Raw genomic sequence first — 17,987 nt, forward strand, 5'->3', positions numbered from 1 at the left:
ACACATGCACACCCACGCGCACACACACACATACATGCACACCCACAGACACACATGCGCATGTACACCCACGCGCGCGCACACACATACATACATACATACATACATGCACACCCACGGACACACATGCGCGTGCACACCCACGCACACACATGCGCACGCACGCACATACATACATGCATACCCACGCACACACACACGTGTGCACATGCACGCACACATGCATGTGTAAACACACACACACACGTGCACACACACATGCCCGTACACATGCACACACACACACACACACACACACACACACACAAAAGTGTCACGCCTCTCCAGCGCTGCTTTGTCCAAGGTTTCACTAAATGCCACTCAACAGAGGTCCAGGGAAAGTGGCCTGCTGAAGTACTGTCTACACACCTGGCACAACATAATTACAGGGCTGACTAAACAGCTATCTTTGTCGTGCGGTTTCCATATTACAGCTTCTGCATTTCCACCATATTAGCTGTGACAGCAAGCTAGTCACAAACTCAGTTTACAAAAGCATGACTGACGAATGCAGATCTCAGTATATAAAAGTGAATCCCTGTCTAGTTTAGGTTTATTGGCCCAGAAACACTATAACATGCCGTGTAACCCATTGAGTCACATTCCGAAGAACCTGTTTGCTATTTGGCAGTTATTTCATGATGTCATTGTCGTCTTGCATTTCTTGTGTCTGCAGCGGCTTAGATTGCTAGTGCAGTGGGTTGATTCGCATTTGCCCTGCCATGTTTTGGACTAAATGTTTATCCTGCACAGAGGGGTCAGGCATTTGCGCTTAAGCTGTGAAAGACCGAGATAGGCTAACAGAAGTCCTCGTCTTTACTGACAAAGACATGCTGAAGATTTTGGCTGTCAGTGGGGGAAAAGCTTAAAAATGAAATATTGCTTTTTGCTGCAGAATCAGATCTTATTCCATCATTCCAAAGCTAATTGTTTCTCCATTTAATTATTTAAATTTAAGGGCATTTAACATGCAAGTTACTAACTGATTATTATCTAAATGTGCCTCCGTGGGGAAAAAAAAGAAACAAATTACACTCTTCTGTGTTCAGAGTGCAGCAGGAAATAGCCCCGTCTCATGATCACGTCCATTACACCACTATCCTAATGCTACTGAAGAGCTTTGGTTAAATAAAGCCACACCATTATACAGGATGAAGCAAATATATATAATAAAAGTTCTGAATCAAGTTGCAAGCGGTGAATGTTTAGTATTCTGGTCACTGCCAGGAAGTACCTGCTGTTCGTCACACCTGTTCTTACATCCTCTCCGTTCACCCTGCCACAATACTGTCATTTTCCGGACAATTCAATATCTTCCTACTGCAACAATCCTTCGGGTTTCGAAGGAGGTTGTGTGTTTACTCGGTGCGCCTGCATCTTAGCTCACCAAAAAAGAAAAAAGTCCTTTGTCTCGTTTTGTATGAATGTGAAGCGTGATCAGAACGATATTTTCGCGACATGTTTCAATGGAGGACAGTCCTTGGCAGAAACACAGGGGCTCAGGCCTGTTTCTCATGGGTAGGCTAACTCAGATTTTGAACATGGCAGAGAGTAGGAGCTAATCCCCGTGGTCTGAAAGAGCAGTTCTTCAGGGGCTGGTGATCAGGCAATGCTGTCAGGACGCCCATTAATTCTACATTAAACTGATTTATAAAAGGAACGCACAAGCAAAGAGAATATCCTCCAGTCAAAGGGACCAAGCTATTTTCATGTTTTTCCACTCCATCATTTTTTATAACACTTTTTTATGCAATTTAAGCCTGCCTCTCTTTCCTATCATGCCATTAGTGCTAATTCACTGACGTGCCAAAAAGGGAAGCATAACATGGCTGTCACAATACTGGCTGCTAATGTGGCTCAGGCTTGGTATGCGAATAGTGAATTGCACAGGTGTGGTGGGAGGCAGTGAAAACATGTCAATTGCCGCCTCTGCACTCGAGAAGGCAGAGGGAAGATTCTCTTCGAGTGTTCCGCGCATCCGGCTGCGCTCTGCATTGCAGGCTGCGCCTCCCGTTTGGAGAGCGTCTCTCCGGGAGCTATTCACGGAGGCACAATCGGAACGTGCGAGCTCGCGCGCGTCCACGGGCGCACGTCTTTGCGCCCAAGTGTGACGTAACTGCAGCAGCGGTGGGCATGGCTGTACTGGGGGAGGTCTCTGGTGAAGAGGAGAACAGTTCGGACGCGTAGCTGCAGTAACACTGGCTCCCGCTGCTGGTTCATTTCACCCTGGCACAAACCGAACTCCAAAATGGCAGACGAAGGGGGAGCCGATGGCGCTGAGCTCCGGGACGGCCCCGGAGGCCCAGCAGAGAGAGCTCACGCAGCCGTGGGACTTCACTCTCCTGGCTGGGACTTTGAGTGAACGGACCAGCCACGAGCGTTATGGCCACATCTGCACGTGACACCAGTGGCCGTCTTTAGAAGTTCCGTCGCAGAAGTTAACCAAGTGGTGTAAACTCTCACCACATTTTATCACTACTATCAGTTGAAATTATTGTCATTCAATTTAGCTTGAATTCTTTAGATGCAAATATGTTCAGTTTGGAAGAGTTTGAGTCATACAGCAGCCGATTAGCTTATTTAGTTTTTCAGTTTTGTTTCATGACTCCAGTTGCTTGCTTATAATTTCTTACTTCCAACAATTAAAGAGTAGTCAACGCGTACAGTAACTCTTGGTAAAAATTGCATTTGCATATAGACATGCAAGGTGTCCTATCCTGATGAGACAAAATATACCACAGGAGCCCAAAAGGCACGTACAGAAATGATTTCCTTCTATTCCTTCACTTTTCTGGTCCTGCATTAACTGAACAGGTTATACAGCGAGTGAACAAAAAATGAAAACACTAAAGTCATGTAATAGGGTGACAAGTTTTTGAATGAACAGGCTGCTTTTACCCCAAGCTGAAATTTGTATTTTGTCACCTTTGTGAAACACCTTGCATATATACAGGGCATATTGAACAAATACAGGGACATCACAACCTTAAAGTATGTGTCCATAATGATAATAACAGGAACCATAACTGGGTATGATAGGAAGAGGAGTACCCTAGGGATCAGAGTTGGGACCTCAACATTTTCTCATGGGTATAAACAACCTCGTGAAAAGAAAAATAGTAAGATGTTTTGGCGATGAACAGATGACCTTGACCTTTGCGTGGACAGTTTATAAGTAAATAGAGTAAGGTTCAGAAATTGGCAGACACTAGCCAAATTAGCATTACTGTACTAAAGTTCTGCACATTGGCCTGAAGCATGTATGGCAGGGCTATTTTGTAGCGAGGGGGGTGGACAGTTCAAAGATAGAGTATGTATATCATAAAATGGCACGATAATACTTAGGCATTGCCTCTCTGGAAGGAACAGAAACAATCAGAGGTGGAAACTTCTGGTTCAGAAAGTAAAAGTCCTCCTAGTATTTTATTCCAATCACCCGGGCTTGCTGATTAGCACCATTCTTCAGGAAGAAGAACTAGTTGGTCAACTCAGCTGGCTGAGTTCATAGTTGGAAGAAACGCAAAGCAGGATTTTTACTTTCTGACCCCTGAACTTTTCACCTCAGGAAGCAACACATTAACAGTTAAGTCAAAATGGATGCTGGGGTATGCAGCAATTATTGTAGAATAAACTAAATGTACACTATGTTCTGTTTTGGTCATAACAGTATAAAGGCATCTGCAGTCAAGAAAAAGTATAGAGAAGGGTAACTAGACTGGTCTTATGTAGAGTTACAGCAATTAATATTTTTAGTGAAGCAGACTCAAAGGGATATGATTAAAGTATTTAGCATTTTACAAGGATTAATAAAGTTTACTGAAGAGAGAACAGACAGGTTGGACTCTGCACTCCAGTGCACAGGATCATCTGGGATGTTCCACACATAGAGAGCTCCACAATTCTGGCAGCATCCAGTGAAATGATCCTCAAAGTGCTACAGATGCCAGTCTGAGAAAGGCACAAGTGGAGAACGGGGTCAGAAACAAAGGTTGCGGCCACAAAAACGCAATCTCGCATTTCACACGCACGCACCGCTTCGAGAAAAATCAATACTATATATCAAGCCACCTGAGCTTGAAGCCCTGAAGACACGGTAGCGCGGGAGATGGGAAGAGACGGAATCTGGCATCTTCTGCAGGCAGATGTTCCCTCTCTCTCCCTCTCCTGTACCACTTCTCTTTTGTGTGCCCTCCTCGCTGAGGTCTGCAAATTTGGATGTGCTCCAGAGGTCCATTCCTTCAAAGTTTGTGTTTTATCTGTTTTTATCGACTTCCTTTCTTTTCTTTTTTTTTTTTTTTTGGAGCATTCTGGCATATACTCTTAAAGTTCTGGCATTAATAAGAGAGTCATTAAGCACACAACTGTCATCATTAGCATGACTGATTATCTTCTCTCCTGGGCCAGATTTTATAGCCAAAATATTCATTTTGAAACTATTCGTCTTTCCTTCTAATCCTCTTCAGTAGTTACTGTAAATATACCAAATAAAGAGTTTAAAAGCAAAACTGAATATTTTGCTTGCATCTTTTTTCCTTTTTGAGGTTTTCTTTTTTTTTTTTTTACAGTTGATTGGATTGACTTGTACCCGTGTGAAAAGTATACTTGAACTACGAACTATGTAGTATGCTGATGTATATAATTATTTTTCTTTTTTCTCCCCTCTACGATTGTGATTCTAAACGAGTGGGTTGAGGATGACTTCCAAAGGGTCCCAGGCATGAATTGAAAGGTAAAATAAATAAGTTCAAAGAGGTTTTTTTAAACACAAACTCCATTAATAAATTCTCGGTGCATTTTATATACAAGAAAAAATATCAGTAATTATGTGACTGTACTCAAACGTAGCCAAAATTTGCTCATCTCCAAATAACTAATCACATGTTGAGCATTTTCATGTGCGTAAATGACAGTAAGAAATGACAAAGGAGGTAGCTCTTCATGAATTTGGACAACAAACTAATTGCTTTGACTTGAAATGTTCAATTATAATCACTCATAAAAAAGGCTCTTGGGTGATGGGGGAAAAAAACTTCTACAGAGAACTCCATTTTCAAATCAAATCAAGATCATACAGTTCCTTGGCCCATCCAAGAACACACTCCACGCTCAGTGGTCTGGGACATCTGCCTTTAGCTACATATTTTGTCTGGCACATTTGAAAGGGAATGCTGAATGATTTATAAATGTACAAACGATGTTCCTCTCATACACGGCCCTCAGAGCGTGTTTCTAACTTTAAAAAAAGCAGAAAAGTTTGTGCGGGGCACTTCCATCTCTCTGACAAGCAGCCCCGCTTGCCGTCCCGCTGGAGAGCGAGGAGGAGGAGAGGGGCGACACATGGAAGAGCGCTCGCAACTTTCATCTTCCGAGGGGCATCTGGCGCGCGCTTCATCTGCATTCCGCATGAATCATTCAGAAACTACCCGTCTACACGCCAGCGTGCACACAGCACAGATACACTCACTCAGGGCTCTAAGCTAACAGCCCTACAGTGAACCCTTTCTTGATTAAGTCTTCATTATACACTGCTGTTTGGACATGTTCCCTTCCCTTAGCAATATCTCCTCAATGCCCTGTCAAACACATCTGTGGAAGCCATCGCTACTGTATGAAAACAGTCAATAACCTCTATAGCAGGACTGCAGTGATTAACCTTCTGGAACCCATAAGCCATGAGAGGCCTAGAGAAATTCATAGTATTTGCCACCAGCAGTAGTATGTCAGTCTGTAGAGTGTGTGTGTGTGTGTGCATTTTCTTTTTTTACCTCCAATTTATCGCTAGCGCCTTCTAGCTTCTAGCTTTCATGATTAGCTGCACAAACCAGTGTTATCAGCCCAGGGACAAAAGATTAATTTTAGCTTGACATTTTAATTCTGGGACAGTCAAGTAGCTGGCAAATAAACAAATAAATTAATAATATAACAATCTAGAGACCTGTTTTAGTAGACAGGTAGCTTGCTAATGAACAACATCTCTGCAAACAAAATCATCTCCATAAACACAGGCAAACTTGAATATTGTGAGATGATTGTAAAATAAATGTTTATTGATGTAAATATTCTAGAATATTCTCTACATTATTTGTTTTGGCTGCCTTCCTAGTTGAGCCCAAATTATCAATGTACCCATATCTTTATTTTATTTGGCTATAATTGAGATGAATACTATATAAACACCCTATGTTATAGCTTACTAATTGATTCCAAATTATTTTACTGTGTATTTGTTCAATAACTCTCTTTTTGAGCTGGTTTATTAAACCATGACCATAAAACAAAGGTTTATTAAACCATAAACCAAACCAGAGACTCTTCAGTAGCGTTAGGAGAGAGCAGTGATATACTCAGCCGTGAGAGGGGTCTGTCAATGCCGGACTCCAAAAACATTATGAACTTCACAAGCTTCCTTTCTAGAATTCTACGGGATTCTGGGTAGAGGACTACAGTGAAAATGAAAGCACTAAGGGGACCTACCCACAGGAATGCTGTGCATTGATTAACCATGGTCAGTCCTCCCTTGATCACAGATGAGTGAACAGGTGGTGTCCAACGTGAGTATCTTAATTGGCTGAATCATTGTAATTTGCAGGCTGTATAATCAAAATGCAGCTGGTCTTCCTCTTCTGCGGCATTATACATTTCCCTAAGAAGAAGACACATCTGCCTCAGCTATTCACCGAGAGGCCCTATTATTGACTGCCCTAGCCCATATCAGGAGGTTTTACACTTAAGGAACCATGTTATTGACAATTGAACAAATTGAACCAAATAAATGTTAGCGGCTAAGTGCATTTTATTTCAGATTTCCACTTATCGCCAATAAAATCAGCTAGTATATAATACGACTGGGCAATATCACAGAATTGAAAGTTTCAGCAATATAAATTATGAATGACTTCCAAAGACGTCCTTTCCGTCTCAGATTCCCAGCGGTGAGCAATGGGCTACATAATAAAATAAAGCGCAGAGCGCTCCTGTGGGAAAGGGGGCGTATCGATAATCCCCGCTCTGAGCTGGCGAGAGCAGGCTTGTGTGGATGACACCGTGTCATAGTTCAGAGCGCATTGAGCGGCGCTGGCTGAAATGGAGGGTGTCACAACGCCGATTTCCTTTGATCCAGACACTCCGCAGTTTGACTGACAGGGCTTAAGAAGCGCGAGGGGGGGGGGCGGGGGGGGGGGGGGGGGATCAGGCGTTTGATGGATGCTGCGCTGCGGAATCGGGTGGTGGGGGGGGGGGGGGTCTATTGATCCAGTCGGGTCGGTTCCCTTCCACATCAATCCGTCCCACTTTTTTTTCCCGCAAACGGTTCGTAATGAAGACAAACGCGCGGGGACGAGCGAATGAACTTTCAGCTCGGGAACCCCTCCGCCAGCGTGGCGGCTGGCTGCAGGGTTCGGGTCCCTGCCGCTGCCAATACCGCGCGCACCTCATTAAGGACGTGTAATCGCTCCCCCATCGATCCTTCCCGTTCACCTCCGGCGGCGTGCTCCCGTTCACGAGCTAATCCACCCCCTTCTTTTGACAGCCCCTCAATGGCCCTCAATTGTTACTGATGACTAGCTTGCATCTGCGTAGCAGAGCTACCAAGACTAAATAAACAACAGGAAGGTTGACACCTGCCAAAGCAACTGCACCTTCAGTTGTCAGTTGAGCCTTTTAAAAGGCTGACCTGTACAAACAGTAACCGTTTTATAGAGACGATGACTTTTACCATCGAATCAGCCACTCGTGTGCTCGCCTTCGCGGCGCTCTGTGCGATTCTCTCAATCAGTGTCGAAGGGTCTTTCAGGCAGAACATTACATGTCGAACAGATGGATGCATCCGTTACACAAGCAACGGAAAAAAAGGGAGACGGGCGAATGTTCCGCTAATGCTTTTTTGCCGTTTTTTTTTTAAACCGAGCCAATCAAAGGGTGTCAAGCGCGCTCTGTGGGGAAGACGTCCGGCAGAAACGCAGCCCCAAATGCGGCGACGGGGCACGAGGATGAACGAACGGGGGGGGACGGGGTTCTCCTCTTCCTCCCCGACGATTTCGGAGCCGGCCCTCGCAACGGCAGATGGGACTGCGCGGCGTGGCGCGGCGCGGCTACGAGCTCACAGCACCGAGGGCGCCCCGCGGTGGGGGACAGAGCAGCCCTCACAGGCACCTTTGATTGTTCCCCCGGTTGATCAGCGGAGCCACGTCGTGTTCCAAAAAGGAGCCCCCGGTTACAGAACCGCTGTTTCCTAGTAACTGCAAAAAAAGGTGCGGGGGGGTGGGGGTGGGGGTGGGGGTGGGGGGGGTGTTGTGGAACGGTTTCCTCCTCCTGCGCTGATGGAACCATCACGGGGCGGAAACGCTGATCTGTTTTAGCCCCATTTACTGCAGCGCGCTAGCGCGGCTTAGCCCGCTGGCAGCGAGAGGCGGTGGCCGTTCCCCATTGCTCACCCTCTGTTCTCGGGGAAGGTCAAAACAGCAGGACTTGCTGCCTTCTCGCAGCTAAGCTATCACTGCAAGCCCCAGTCAGTCACACAGCCAAGCTGCAGACCTGTCATCCCTCTCCGCCAGAGCTGGGCTCTGGCCGAGTGACAGAACAGAGCGCGCGGCGGGGAAGAGGATCCTGGGAAGGACGCCCTTCCGGAACATTCCGTTTCCGAAATGTTTCTTCAGAAAAAGACTTAACGGCACCTGACATTAGAGACTGATGTCAGCTTCATACAGTGCCAGCATAGGAATAGGGTATTGAAATGATTTAGCATTATAGTCGCAGTCTGCTAGTTTATTGTCTCCTGCTTGTACAGTATGCCAACAGAGTAGCAGATCATATGCTCATGTTTGTTGAACAGCAGTTGGTCTGTTGTTCACACTGATACAGAGACTGGCATCCGCCTAGGAACAGAGACATACATACACACAACGATGAGCAAACATGCACAGCCCATATGCATAAACATGCACATGCATGCATATGCACGCACTCAGCCATGAACAGAGATGTGCCCACATACTGTATGCATGCACACTCAAACACAAACAAATATACACATATTGCGCACAGTATGCATTTATACCCACACATACACACATGCACACACACAAAGCCATAGATATACGAAAGAAAACAGCAATACTGCATATGAGGATTGTTTTAGCCCCTTCCTAAAGAGAGAGGAAGGAGGGAGGGAGAGCCGTGTGAGCACTCTGAAAGAAGCAGACTGCCTGCCACCATCAGGGGGAACGCAGGGAGAGTTCACAGAGTGACAGTTATGCAACTGCTGTCCTCCCTGTGCACATGCTGCAGCGTAGCCACCGAAACACCGCAACCCGCTCACGGTCTAAGTCACTGCTTCACCGTTACCACTGATATTAAGCTTCATCCACCGACTCATAACAGAAATAAATCCCTCCAGAAGAAGCGGTTTCCCCACAAAGAGGCCATTTTAGCTGACTTCAAATTCAAATTCCACACCTAGAACCAACTCCAGACATTTTGTTAGCTTTCTTGCGCATGAAACTAATGATGCAAAGACACACAGCTGGCCGAGAAACAGCCGAGCAGCTGTCCAATTACTTTTGCTCCCCTAAAATGGAGGGACTATGTATAAAAAGGGTCGTAATTCTTACAGGGATCATCAACCGATATGGATGTAAACACCCTCAAATTACTGTAAAGCTAACAGTCTGCAGTCATATTCATGTTGTTAGTTATTTCATATTGTTTGTACCTTCATGTTTTTTATCTCTAAATTCCATGTGCTGGAATACAGAGCGAAAACAACAAAAATAACAGTTGTTGCTTCGTAATGTTGTTCTTATCTTTGTTTAATACCAATTTGGCCCCCAACGTGGGGCTGAATATATATCCACCACCACAAAAAAAAGGTTTAATTTAATTGTTTTGATCTTGTAATGAGATTTTTTTTTCTCTCAGGAAAATATTAGCTTGTTGTAAGGTGCTTTTCATTAGTCCAGTGAAATTGTCTTACCAATCTGGCAAATATCAAAATTAGTCAAACTGTCTCACCTCATTGGCAATATTTTTGTCCTATTTAACAAGAAAGTAATGTTAAATGTAACAAAAAAGTATGTCAAACTTAAGTATTTTTGTCATATTAAGTCTGACCTATTTTTTGGATTTTGCAGTCAATGTTATAATTTGGAATATCCAATAGACTGTTTGTAGAACGTTTGTGCGTGATCTCCGCTGCTGATCCAGGAGAGTGAAGGCATCCATGGTTCTCCTTTGAGACACGTAGCTTCTCGTCATGCTGCAGCCCACAGCCAAACTCCCACAGAGCTGAGTTGGAGGAATACAATATGTGGGCACCAGTTCGAATAATGAGGTTCACCAGACAGCATGTGAAACGCAGAACGCTAAACGTCTGAATGCTCCCATTGCTTGGGCAATGCAATGGCCCATTTAGCATCACCCTATGGGGCTACTGGCCGCAGCTGGCACTGGCGCGGTCCGGATTCCGGGTCCCGAGACTGTGGGGCTCATCTATTCACCAGCGTGGTGCCTCAACCGAATGAGCCACCTGGAGCACTGCTCCTGTCGTTTCAACTTTACCTTGAAAGAGTGTATGAGGCCATTATGTATTTCCTTTGCCTCCAGCTCCCAGAATTCATAGCAGATTCATTAACTATAAGGTGCATGAGGCTGGTGAAATGTTTGAAGGTAATTATACTACTACACCAAATTGGAAGACCAATTTTAATGCAGACCACAACATTTTTAATAGGGATCGTTTTTAACTTATAAAAATTAATCAAGCTGTACATGGTTAAATTACAACCATAATAAACATAGCAATAGCATACAGATTTAATTAAGATCTTTAGAGCGCAGCGGCATGGACCCTTCCTGTACTGTGCCTGTTAATAAAACCTTTTACTCCATTAGAATGGCCAGGGGAGGGAGACAAGTGAGGAAAAAGAGATTCGTAATTAGTAGCGATGCTACGGTTTCGGGGGATCCTGTACACACTCAGCGTCTCAGCAAAGATCTGAGGGAACAACACATGCAGACTATTCAAAAACGCAGATATCCATTATTGCCCTTTTCTGATAATTCGTTTACCAATAACAATGGGCTAATGGGTGTTGTAGTCTGCGATCTAGTCTGCGAGTGGGCTCCACAGTCCGGTCTGGAATCCAGATGCGTCAGCGCCGACTGTGCTGGCAGATCCACAAGGTGGCACACAGATGGCACAAGAGTCACCCAGGGAAGTGAGGGTTTCAGCCGACTGAGATGCCGGCTTTTCATGGCACACCACAACCTATACTGGTCAACGGGGACACACAAGTACTCCTGTTCACCTGCACATTAAGTCTCTTTCTCTGACTCACGTCTGTCTGAGCCCAGCTGCAGTCTGATAAGAAGCAGCAGTTGGCATCCTGACAGCACTTGTCTGCACTTTCCTGGGTGGAATACAGAGGTTGCTGTAATAGTCACTGATTAACACAATTAGGCATTCCAAACTGAAAGAGAAACCACAAAATCCTTCAAATATAATAAACAATAGTGCTATACAATGGCAATTTCATTTCTCAGTTCCCATAAATTGTCTTCATTTTCGCTGGCCGTTTTTTTACAGAGCACACAGATTTTCGGAATGGATGGGATACAGTATCTCACATCTAATTTAAATTATAATGTATTGACTCAATGAATTGAGCAGACAGATACCCACAATGCACCATGATTTCTAAGAACATCATATCATATTAAAATAGGTGTGTAGTGCACTGTGTGTTTGCTGAGAATGTTCAAGATGAAAAATATATACTTTATACAACCTGATTTCTGAAGCAATTTTTCTTATGAAGAAAATAATTAGGATAGGCATAAACTGAAAAGGCAATACTGTTGTTCAGTTAAGAGCATTAAAATTAACTTCAATTTCAAATAATTCACTTTCATTAAACAAGATATAAAGAAGCGCAGTGACTGGTAACTAATCTTGAAAACTTGGTTCGCATATGATCGATCACACCATTCAAATTATGCAAAACAGCAGTATGAATTTACAGACAATGAAACAGTATGAAAAATGCAGTTGGCATGGTCCATCCATTATCCATATTTTTAAAGATAAGTATAAAATATGCATTCATAAAAATGAAAATATAAAGTGTCAATACCTATCACTTTGCTTTCAAGAAGAACACATTTTTTAAAGCCAGGATTGAATAGGATACTGAAAAACTCATTTAAAATAATATCCACCCACTGGTTTCATGTGTGTGCCATCATGTTCTTGTCAGAAACCGGACTGATGCGAAAATCAAAAGTGAAAAGAAAAGTTGGTGAATGTCATTCAAACACGAGGGTATTTATCATAGTGTATCATAACATTAGCGGCTGCAGCTTCTTGCCTGCAGGCGGTAATCATTCGATGATGTCATCAACATACTCCATGCCATAGCTTTAATGCTAAAAGAAACAGGACATTACCTCTGCTCTTTCAACCCCATCCATTCCACTATTCAGGAGACATCTCAACAGGGGCCTTTATCGGACAGTCGGTGCCCATTCAAGCTTGGTTGAAAATGCCCTAATTTCATGTGCTCTTTGTTGTTGTCAAGTGGCAATGACACAAATATTACTGGAGCACACAACATTCTAATAAACAGTAGTTTAGCTATGGTGTAAAACTTTACAGTAGGTAACCATTTCTAGCATATAAGATTCGGTACTATTTATGAGCGTACACAAAGGAGTGTGCCTGTGTAGTCCACTTATCAGTAGTAAGTAGTCAAAATAACCATAACGCTGTATGTAGGTATGCATGTATGAATTTATGTGTGCGTGCACGCGTGCGTTCATGCATGCTTGCCTGCGTGAATGTGCATATGCATGTACGTACTTACGTATGTATGTATATATGCACAGTGTGCATGTTTGTTCATGGCAGACGGTATGTCATCTGTGCTTCATTAGTGCAACAGCATGTCACACCGAGACACATAGATATGAAATTGAGAGACGGAATGGCTCTTTTCAAAGACACAGGCTGGCAGTTTGCAAACTGGTAAATATTTGTTGTAAATTTCAAGAAGTTAGCAATTGTCCATGCTGAGATGAAGGCTATTGAGATACAGCAGGAACAGAAGTGTTTTCACAAATTAGCCCATGTTTGGCTGCTTTGTGTTCTTGCTCGCTATCTTTCGTTTCACTGGAATGAAACCAGATCTAAAACAAAGGGACCCTCGCTTTTTCAGCAACCCACAATTTCAATTCCTTTTTAAAGATCAATCTCCGCCTTCATTTTAATGAAGTGGTTATATATATGTATATATATATATATATATATATATATATATATATATATATATATATATATATATAAACACACATACATACACACACTCACCATCCACTTGGTGTTGGTTGTTGGTGCCAGACGGGCTGGTTTGAGTATTTCAGAAACTGCTGATCTACTGGGATTTTCACGCACAACCATCTCTAGGGCTTACAGAGAATGGTCCGAAAAAGAGAAAATATCCAGTGAGCAGCAGTTCTCTGGGCGAAAATGCCTCGTTGATGGCAGAGGTCAGAGGAGAATGGCCAGACTGGTTCGAGCTGATAGAAAGGCAACAGTAACTCAAATAACCACTCGTTACAACCGAGGTATACAGAAGAGCATCTCTGAATGCACAACACGTCAAACCTTGAAGCAGACGGGCTACAGCAGCAGAAGACCAACCCGGTACTAGCAAGGTGTACCTAATAAAGTGGCCAGTGAGTATATATATATATATATATATATATATATATATATATATAAAACAACTTCATTAAAATGAAGCTGGAGTGCCTGACACAGGAACATGTTCTCTACTATATATATATATATAGGTGAGGACGATGGCCTGCAGGTACAGTGTGGCAGCAGGCCAGACCTGCCACCGCCGGCACCTTTCCCGCTGACACTGCCGCTGATGAAACACAAGGTCTTCCTCCCGGGCTGCGAGTCCTGGGAGCTCTCGCACGATAATAACCGGGCTGCAGGGTCGGCATATCAGCGCTGCCCGAGCACCTTACATCTGCAGAATGCAAGGCGGCGTCAGACAGGTCCGCCACGAACAATGTCAAGAAGATGGCTGCCGTCCACCTGCCACACCGACTGCACACACCGACTGTATGAGGCCAAGAGAGGAAACTTACTTCACCTACACACAATTACACCTCTCCTTGCCTGATTTTGTGCACGTTTCCAGTTTCTAGAGAGCTTTCATAATTTTTAACGTTCAAAAAATGTAAATGAGCCCTTAACTCTCTTTGGTGTAATTCTTCTGCTGTATCAGTAGCTGTGTTACAACGTGATGAGTGGCAAAGTGAAGAAATGGCTGGCAAGTTCACCTTCCGCCTGACAACCGAGAATACGCTGTTTTTTTGGCAGTTTGGGTATCAGTCCCAACTGTCAAAGCTCTCACTACAGGAAGAGAACGCGAACAATTAAAAACACAACAGATAAGAACCTAATTAACGGGGGAGACGCAAATGTTTTCTGAGACTGCAAGTGTGTTTTCCTAACACAGTCATTAATGAGATCCTCTGCATTGCCCAAGTAAACGTGAATAATTGTGACTTTGACAGTGATAGCATCTAATGAATTATAGTCTAAAATGTATCTGAGAAAATGCCGTTTGACTCACGCCACAGTCAGAAGCCCATCTCCAGCAGTGCACAGTCGCTGACACTATTGGGCAGAGGATGCCATTTTCCATGCAATGTGTGTCCCAAAAAAGATAAAACATACCAGGGACTGGAAAAGTTTCCTGCTTTCAGGAAAAAAAATAAGAAGGAAAGGTGACCAGCACTGTGGGAGTGTTGGCACTGCAGTTTTCGAGCTTTGAGAACTTGCATACCGGGTACTATGAAAGAAGCCGGCTTTTCATTAGGTGTTTGGGACCACCCCTAGAGACAACAGACAGGGCTGAAGTCCCAAACATAAGCTTTTCTACCACAAAAGTAGATTTTAATAGAATACTTCAAATGAAATAGTTTTCCCATAAGGCCATTCAAATTTAACTGAAAATGATGAAACAAATATTACGCCATTGTATAATACCTGAATGTGCATTCTTGAGTTGGCTATTTTATTTTGCAATTCTTCTCATTCTCCTTTCTTTTTATGTATGACAAACTTTGTTTTATTTCTTTCTGTATTTTGCCCTTCTGATCATCTGCTTGTTCTCTCATTTTTACCCCGATCAAATACACAACAAACCTTGATCGTGCCATTCGTGCCATGCATTTCAGAGGTGGAATTCTATGGTTCTGCTCTGCCATCCCGGTTGCTAAGGGGGTGGGGGCTGTGACTCAAAAGTCTGACTTCCATGCAGAGGGTAATGCAGAGGTAGGATGACTTCCAACTGTATTGGTGGATGTAGAAAACATCTGCAGGAGAAGAACAGGCCATACCTACAGTGTACATGCATCTACAGGGCCATGGTCACCTTTAGGCCCCTGTATCAGCCTGTAGTTCTGCGACAACCAATAGCCCAGTTGCCTCAAATTTGACCCCAGCATCAGTTGAGGTCCACTGTGAGGCTGGCCTGGTTTTATCTAGGACACACATCACTCAGCGTTGCCCTGTTCACCATAGACATGCTCTCTGTCTAGACCTGCCCTGACTTGCAGCACTTTTAATAGTAGACAGCAACAGGCTATGGCAAGAGGAACACTCAAGAGTCTCCCTGGTGTCAGGAGTAATGGACTGTTTGTGCCACCGCTGTGACTCGACTTGTGGCCTTTTACAGTGAAGGATATTGTGAGGTGTGACCTGGGGGGATATGGCTGGGATCACCTGCCACTTTCTGCAGCTTTCCAGACAGGCCTTCCAAAGAAGGGCTTCACCTCTGACACTGTATGACACACTGAGGTTATTTCATCTTAGTTCATCTACAATCTTTTCCCTGACTACCCTTATCCGATGACACTCTGTAGTCTAGTCTGTATATAAAATTTCACATCCCACAGTCCAGTGAGGTTGACCAAGTTCACATTACTATACACTGTGTAGTACAATAATGTTCCATTCATATCAAAGTTCCAAATACACAATGTCACAGTGTCAAAATACGGTAAATGGCAGCTAAATGTTATTGACTTCCAGCCCATATCAGTGGTGACTTTATGAGGTATTGCTCATTCAAAGCATGATTACACAGATGCATCAGATGCTTGATGCTGTTACTTACCACAGAAAATAAATAGTATCTTACTTCGGCCTTAAAACAATAATGGCTGCCTTGTTTCCTCTGCTCTGGCTGTTTAACAGACCTCCAGACCTCCAGGCACCATTTCCCACACCGTAAATGAAAAGGATGTGAAATGAACGCCTTGTTAATGTGAAGTGAGCAGAAAAATAGTGACGTGTTCCAGCCGCACCTCAGAAAAGGGGACCAGAGCGGGACCGCACTGCTTTGATTGATGAATTGCAGACTCATCAGTCTCTGTCTGCACGGAAACACCAATAAATACACAGCATTGCCAAGCTTGTTTGCTAATATCCAATGCTAACAAGCTAGGGAAAGCAGATCAAAACTGAGTGTTCCATAATTGCTAAGAAAAGAGGTGAACAGGTTAAGCGATGCTGCTGTGCTAGGTGGGAGCTGTAGTCCCAAGCTAGAAGTGGTACAGTATAGTTACACTAGTCCTGGACTTCACCTTCCATCCTCCCCCTTGTAAAGAGCAGAGTTCCATGACCCATGCCACAAAACCCAGACCCACGATTGGCCGAGCCCTAGCCTTAGGCTGACATATAGCACAACCTGCCAATCTAAATCCTGCCCCCTACAATGCATTCGGAGGGTTGAGAGGTGGGAAACAGCCTAGGGTGTGTTTGTGTGTGTGTACACGCATGCGTGCCTGTGCATGCATGCATGCATGCGTGTGTGTGTGCGTGTGTGTTTGTGTGTGCCTGTAAAATAAATAAGAGCACCGAGAGTTGACAGCCCCCAAGCGTAGCATATTGCAGGAAAAGGCAGACTTACCAGCTGCAGCTGCAGAGTAAGCTGAAAGGAGCCGATTAGACAGTGAAGGAGTCTGAAGGGTACAGCCAGTTCCCACAGAGCACCGGTCCTCTCCGCGCCCACATTCGCCGCGTTTCCGCCACTTCTCTGACACAACATGGGCCCTCTGATACCACCCTCCTCCCAGCAGGTTCCTTTAGTTCAAAAACCCCTGATCCAGCCAGCAGCCATGCATCATGTCGTCATCGCCGGCCAATCAGACAGCAGCATTTATGTTCCCTCACCATAGGGAGCGTGGAAGAACACACCTAACGCACGCGCTCTTACAGGCACACATTACCTCCCGCAGGCATTATCATCCCAAACAAACACGTGAACACTCTCCTTTTGAAACACACGACAAAAAAAACAAACAAATACGCACATAGTCCCTTAAAGGCAAATGTTCCAGTGAATATAAATACACAACCCTGCTCTGCTTGCACACAGATACACCCATATGAATAGATTTGTGCACATAACAACAGTGCAAATAGACAAGCATCCTACAGTAGACATACACCAGCCATAGACTATCTCCCTTCTGTGCATGACATACTGCCAGAAGAATACACAGGCATCCTCCTTTGACACACACCGACTTCAACTGCCATCAGTAACCTGGAGATTTCTCTCATAACACATAACACTCAGGGTCGCTTCGCCTAAGCTCAGTATTTTAATGGAGGCATGTAAAATAATGCACAATAAAAATGCTAAATCCTTCAGAAGGGTAATTCCACAAGGCAAGATTTAGAACCACCTTCGAGGACCTCGTCCAACGCGAGTCTAAAGATAATCTGTCTGAGCACTCTCCGCTGCAATAAGCCTTGGCTTTGTATTATTAATTACAGAGCAATTCAAACAGGTGATTCAATTAAATAACCCGGTTTGAATTGGTCCCTCGATTCATAAAAAACCTTTCCCTAACAATGAATAAAG

At 44.0% G+C, this 17,987-nt stretch overlaps 1 protein-coding gene across 12 annotated transcripts in view; it reads right to left on the minus strand.

Moving 5' to 3' along the window:
• Positions 1–17,987, minus strand: part of LOC118219803 (SRC kinase signaling inhibitor 1-like) — a 148,754-nt gene that overhangs the window by 127,647 nt on the left and 3,120 nt on the right. The window contains exon 2 of one of the 12 annotated variants that reach the window (XM_035403234.1): positions 17,028–17,390. The exons of 10 other annotated variants lie outside the window; for them this stretch is intronic. The gene's annotated coding sequence lies outside the window, so the exon portion shown is untranslated. Of the gene's footprint in view, positions 1–17,027; positions 17,983–17,987 lie in introns of those variants that run through there. One more of the 12 variants, XM_035403236.1, reaches the window with a different exon arrangement.

This window comes from Anguilla anguilla, chromosome 2 (genome assembly GCF_013347855.1).
Source record: "Anguilla anguilla isolate fAngAng1 chromosome 2, fAngAng1.pri, whole genome shotgun sequence".
In the NCBI taxonomy this organism is placed as follows: domain Eukaryota; kingdom Metazoa; phylum Chordata; class Actinopteri; order Anguilliformes; family Anguillidae; genus Anguilla; species Anguilla anguilla.